The sequence below is a fragment of the Dermochelys coriacea genome, chromosome 7 (assembly GCF_009764565.3).
Source record: "Dermochelys coriacea isolate rDerCor1 chromosome 7, rDerCor1.pri.v4, whole genome shotgun sequence".
Taxonomy (NCBI): Eukaryota; Metazoa; Chordata; order Testudines; family Dermochelyidae; genus Dermochelys; species Dermochelys coriacea.
This window is the reverse complement of record NC_050074.1, coordinates 59,723,821-59,730,143: the sequence shown is the minus strand read 5'-3', so window position 1 is coordinate 59,730,143 and position 6,323 is coordinate 59,723,821. Positions and strand designations below refer to the sequence as shown.

The 6,323-nt window shown below is 48.5% G+C and overlaps 1 long non-coding RNA gene across 1 annotated transcript; it reads right to left on the bottom strand.

Moving 5' to 3' along the window:
* Positions 1 to 902: 902 nt before the first annotated feature.
* LOC122461161 lies at positions 903 to 2,402 on the bottom strand. The gene is made up of 3 exons (XR_006282931.1): positions 1,598 to 2,402; positions 1,430 to 1,439; positions 903 to 1,280 (listed from the first exon to the last, which is right to left on the bottom strand). It is a non-coding gene; the product is annotated as an uncharacterized LOC122461161 (long non-coding RNA).
* Between the last annotated feature and the right edge of the window lie 3,921 nt (positions 2,403 to 6,323).

Below are 6,323 nucleotides of genomic sequence, written 5' to 3'. Positions count from 1 at the left end.
GGTCATGTGGATCTTTATTCCGATTGATTCCTTTTAAACCTGGTTTGCAAAGCTAAACTGAGCCCTGGAACAATATTAGTACCATGTGCTGTCTGCCCACCCAGCTCTCATTGTGCCCAGCCTGGGGCTATGTGTTTTCGACACATATGTGTTTTCGACATACATAAGTAAAATAACTATCCTTTGCAAAAGGTTCTTTGTAGATCTTGGGAGAACTATTGACCCATTTGTGGTTCTCTGTGGTGCCCCAGAATGCATTGCTGCTACTGAAAAATTCATTCAAGTCCAGCACTGTAGTTTTATGACTGGAACTGGAGAAGAAAGGTCATGTTTCAGCAGGAACCTAGGTTGGTGTAATGCCAGAGGTTCAAGAATGCATGTTGGACAAGCCTACTTCCACGCAAATGCTAGAGCCCTGGCACGTAACTCTGACCTTTATTCATCTCCCACAATTTTTCCTGCCTGATGCATCACTCATTGCTAATGAGATACCCTCCTGCTGGCATTGAAATCAGTGGCTAAAATGTCTAGAAAACCAAATGAAAAAGAATAAGAACCACCACCACTATTGGGAAGAGAAGAACAAATATTTAATAATGGGCTCTTCAATCTAGCGGAGAAAGATCAAATATGATCTAGTGTCTGGAAGTTCAAGCTAGACACATTAAGACTGGAAATAATGTGCACATGTTTAACAGTGAGGGTAATTAACCATTGAAACAATTGACCAAGGGGTGTGGTGGATTCTCCAAAACTAGCAATTTTAAAATCAAGATGGGATGTTTTCCTACAAGATCTTCTCTAGGAATTATTGGGAGGAAGTTCTCTGGCCTGTGTTATACAGGAGGTCAGGCTAGATGACCACAATGGCCTTCTGGCCTTGGAATCTATGAAGAAAAAGCTGTGGGGAAAAAAGGCCAAAAATGGTTTTAAAGGGAACTGATCAGAAGGGCTGTGGATTGAGCTACAGAGGTACTGCCTTGTGTATCCCGACAAAGGGAGGGCTATAGATGAGCATCCTAACTGGAGAACTGCTTCCCCTTGAATAGATGCTATGGGAGCCTCAAGAAGGACAGCAAGGACAATCCAGCTATTCTCAGCTGCCTGGAGAGACCTTACAGTCATTTAAACACCCAAGACATAGGTTATGGGTGTAATAATAGCACCTTAATATATTTCACAAACATTTATTCATTTAGCACGACAACCACTCTTTGAGATGGGGACACTGAGGCAAGAGAGACCAGATACATGATCATCAGAATCCCCTTCATATTCCTCTGTGCATCAGTCAGGTATTTACAAGCACAGTTTGCATCACATCGGCTGTTTACATGCACAAATACCCAGGGCTAGATTCTGACCCCAATTACTCATGTGTAAATACATGGCAACTCCACTGACAACAGCAGAGACACTTCAGATTTACACCTATGCAACTGAGTTGAAAATCTGACCTGGTAGGCTGCATGCACAGTAACTGCATGTGAAAATGAAGTCCAGTGGCACATGCATCTATTTTATTGTTGTTATTTACTATTCTTGCTGAGGATTGTCTGGCATAAGAACCCCAATCAAGGCCCCATAGTACTAGTACATACTGTACAAATAATACTGAGACAGTCTCTGCTCCTGGCAGCTCACAATCTAAAATTTACACTATTTAGCATGTCCAAAAAAAAAAAAAGCCTAAAAGCAAGCTTGTGTCCCATCTGAAAATAGAACCCAGGAGTCCTGACTTTCAGTTCCCCTTGCTAGGACCACTAGACAACTCTTCCTCTTCAACTCACCTGGATTGTTTGTTTGCTTATTACAGTCCATGGAAGCTTTGAGTTCAGACTCCAAACTCCCATCGCCTCTCCAATTTCAACTCCCAGACTCACTTAAAAACCCTAAGCCATATCACATTGCAGACATTTTTAATTTGGGAATTAATACTTTTGAGGGACAAAAGGTGAAATGAAGTGGGGAAACAGGACACGGAAAGGCAAAAGGAAATTGCTTTGCTGCAACATGTTTTATTAATTTTTGTCCCGTCTCTTTTTCAGCTGGCCAAATAATGGTCAGGCCTGATGGAAACCTTGCGCGGGAACACAGGGAGACTCCAGTGATACACACTTGTCAAGGCAAAGACAATCAACTTGGGGTTCCCAACCACTGGATCCTAAGCCAACAAGGCACTTCATGATTCTGTTAACAAAATTAATAGTTTGAACCACATAGAGTGATGTCTATAAAAAATAAACAGCAACAAGCATTAAAGGCTTCGAACATTCAAACAAATGGGAGCCAAAAGGATATGGACTCAATCTCAAAAGACCACTTAGAGCTCCCTGGTGACCTTTTAGCAATTTGATTTAATTTAAAAATGATTTGTGGGAGGAAAAGACTAAATTAAAAGAAAAAAAACACACACACTGCACTGCATTTGCCTGATGCTAAAACATCCTAAGTCCCAGCTTGCAGATGGAAAGCCTTGAAAGCCAGAGAGCTGTTCCTGGATCGCTGAACTTGTCTCCTTTTACAGGTGTTTCTTTATCAAGTTTGTTACAATGGGGCACAACCCCTCAAGTTATGATTAGCTGGAAAGACGAGAGCCCTCATGTCCCTAAGGCACTGGTCCTAATCAGACACGTGGCCAACAAAAAAGGACGCCTGCCTGTAGAGAACAAGGAGGAGGGTGGTGCTTTGGCTCCGCCCCTATTACTGCCCAGCAAGTGGTGTCGTGGCGGATTTACAATCCCTCTTCACTCCAGTCACTAGTGCTTGCAGAGATGAATGGAGAGCTGCCCTTTCTTTCACTATTATATGCCTGATTGTTAAGAAGCCTGTTTTACTCCACTGGCCTCCTCACACTGATCCCCAAGGATGCCGTTCTTTCCCAGCTTCGTCCTCAGTACCCTCTGGTGAGATGAGATGGTTGGAAAAACTCTCCTTTGTTCACTGACATGTTTTGCTTCAACAGGCATTATTCCTGTTCTTGCTGCCACTCTTTCTCCCTCCTCCCTGCTAATGGGCCTGATCCTCCCCTCACACACTACAGTGGAAATCGAGAGTGACTGGGTGGAAGTCAATGGAGAGTACAGCTGGTGACAGAGAGAGCAGAATCAGGTCCTGTGCCTCCAATAGGAGGGCAGGAGGAGAACAGAGTGGGAAACAGAGGTAGCTTTCCCCCCACCGTTTCCACAGTGATGCCCGAGGGAGACAACAGCACAAGGAAGAGGCTATTCCCTTCCTTTTCCCTCCCTATACCCATCATTTTGTCTCCGCCAGTGGCAATCGCAGCACTAGAGGCTGTTAGATGGGCAGATCAGCATTCTCCCCAATTTGCTTCAGCTAAGCTAGCCTGTCAGTCTTGAATCAAATTCCCTTTGCTGCTTAACACAGTCCTAAACATCAATCTGTCCAGTCCAAGCTGCTTCTGATTTCCATGTAAACCTCAGACGGGGAGAATCCCACTGAAACTGCTGACATGATTTTGGTGAGAAAGCCTAGGAGATACTGAAAGGCAGCGTGACAGCCACCATCTTGTCCAACACCAGGGACCTCTACAGCTAAAACCATGGGTCTCTGCAACTTGAGTTGAAGAGCCAGGCTTTCAAGATGAGGGCTGTGACAGACCCAGTTCCTCTGTGGATCCTGAATAGGTCACACCCTTTTCAAAAACTTCAGCAAGATGCTATGTTCTGGAAAGGTGCTCAGCGTCCCTTTAGCTCCTCCTGACAGCAGGCACATTTCCTCTCTCCTGGATTCATGAACTTGATGTCCTCCTTCACTCAATGTTACAAACATCTTTAGGATTCCTGTTTCTGATTCTAAGTTGCTTTCTTCTACATTGGTTGTCACTAGGGGATGATACAGCTCCCACTGCAATCTATAGAAAGGCTTCCATTCATTTCAGTGGGAGCTGGACCAAACCCTAGAACAGTTATAGTTATTTTAGCAGAGTTTTGACAGAGAGCTAAATGATTAATGTAATTTTTAGGATGAAAGACAACGTACCTCCAGTCAAAATGAGCCAGTCAAAATGAGCTTATGTAAGGGGACTGTTGCCCCCTTACTAACATTCAGTGGGGGTGTTTTAGTTGCTAGCTCCCAGTACTAAAAGGGGGAAGGGTCGATGGGGAATCAGGACCCTGAGACTGTCAGCCCCCAGGAACAATGGGGAGAAGCCAATGCTCCAGGTCAGCCTGAATAACAGGGCGGGCAGGCTAATCAGGGAGTCAGGAGGCCAGGGAGGTCCCGTCCTCTGTGTGAGCTGGATTTGCCTGGGTCAGACAGAGTGGGGCCGAGCTAAGGAGAAAGCAGGGGCCCAAGCTGAGTTGGGGAGTAGAGCTGGGCCAGATCCAGAGAGACCAGAAAAGCAGCCCAGAGAGAGCAGACCCCGTCCTGGGAGCAGAGCTGCAGCCCCAGAGCCAAAGGGGCCAGAAAAGCAGCCCACGAAGCAGGTCAGTGCTGGGAGCAGAGTCACAGAAGCAGCCTGCAGAGAGACCTGTCCTGGGAGCAGAGCTGCAGCAACCAGAGGCAGAGGGGCCAAAGAAGCAGCCCAGGGAGCTGGAGGCAGAGCAGCAGCAGCAGTGCAGAGACAGAGTGGTGGAGCTGGGGCTGGAGCAGTCCGGAGCTGGGTGCGGTGAGCAGCTGTGGAGAGCGAGGGGGACCCTGGGCAGCGGGCCCAGCACAGGGAGACGCCTCAGCCAAGAGGCTCTGCAGGCCAGGCTTGGATCGTAGCCCCGACAGGGCAGGGGCGACACTGGGAAGAAGGGTCCTACCACATAGAGCCTGAGAGCGTGTGGCCACCACCGGAGCAAGTGTCCAACCCACAGCATCCCTGCAGCACAGCCAGGGCCTGAGAAGAAGGCCTGGGACTTACAAGGAACAGACTGTGAACTGCCCTGACATTCCAGAGATGCTGTTTGTGATGTTCCCTGCACAGAGCGGGGTGATGTTTCCTTTAACTTTTCCCATTTTTTCTTATTCTTTTTAAAATTAATTGTTGATTAAATAACTTGCATTTGCTTTAACTTGTATGTAATGGTCAGTGGGTCAGAGAAGTGCCCAGTGCAGAGAGAGCCCCTGTCCTAGGTGACCACAGCAGGGTTGGGGATCGAGCCCCCAGGAATCCTGGGCCCAGCCTTGTTGGGGTTACGAGGACTCTGCCAGACAGGAGAGTGGAAGGGGAGTCCTCAAGGGCAAGGAGGCCACTGGGTAAAGGAAGTGGGAGCGAGGACTCAGATCCTTTCGCTAGCCCACTTCACCGGGGTAATGCAGAAGCCAGGAAAGTTCTCCACAATAGCGGGACTATTCCCCTGCTTACACTTAGAAAGAATCAACTCTCAGCATTGCATCCTGTACTGAGGCAGAGTGGCCTCCCACTGAGCCAGATGGGGAGGGACCACTCTGTGAACCCAGGTGGGCAGAGTCATGCCATGCTCACCCCTCCCACCAGAAGTCGGGAGGTGGGACAGGAAGTATAAAGGGCAGATCCTGAAACTCATTTGGGCTGCAACCACCAAAGGATACAGACACCTCCTGCCCACTCCTGAGTTGGGAGACCATAGCAGAGCCCCACCGAGCTGAGGTCTGGCCAGAGTTGTTGGATCCACCGGCTAGGGTGACCAGATGTCCCGATTTTATAGGGACAGTCCTGATATTTGGGACTTTTTCTTATATAGGTGCCTATTAGCCCCCATCCCCTGTCCTGATTTTTCACCCTTGCTATCTGGTCACCCTACCACCCACTGACCAAGGCACCAAGGAGGGACTTCCGCTGGGACTTCCACTAGCTACATATCATGAAGAACCAGAGGATCCCCCATCGATCCAGGTACACACTGAGGGGAGGGGAGGAAATGGCCCAGGGACAACCGACCCCAGTCTGGCTATGTCGCTGCCAGAAACCCAGTCAGCGTGTTGCAGCTGAATTCCCCACTGACCCAGTGATGGAACATGCTGCCACTGTCAGGGCCCTGGGCTAGGACCTGGAGGAGTCGGGTGGCTCGTGTCCCCCTTCCCACTGCTACCTCACCCCTAGAGTGGCAGTCTCCCCTTTCTGGGCCAAGAGGCCTGCATTGGTCAGCTGTTCACTGGAGTTAGGACACCTGATCCCTTTGTTGCTCTGTCCTGAGTACAGGCCAAGCCACAGAATATTTTCTGTCCCACCCTGATTGAGGACCTGGGTACAGAGATTCATCTGCAGCTCTGTCCTGATTGCAGGTGAGAGATTTTAACTGGTTGCCGCTCTGTCCTGATCACAGGCCAGAGTCCTAAACTGTTTTGCCCTGCCCTACCTGAGAGCCTGGAGTCAGAGACTCTTTTTGTTGCTC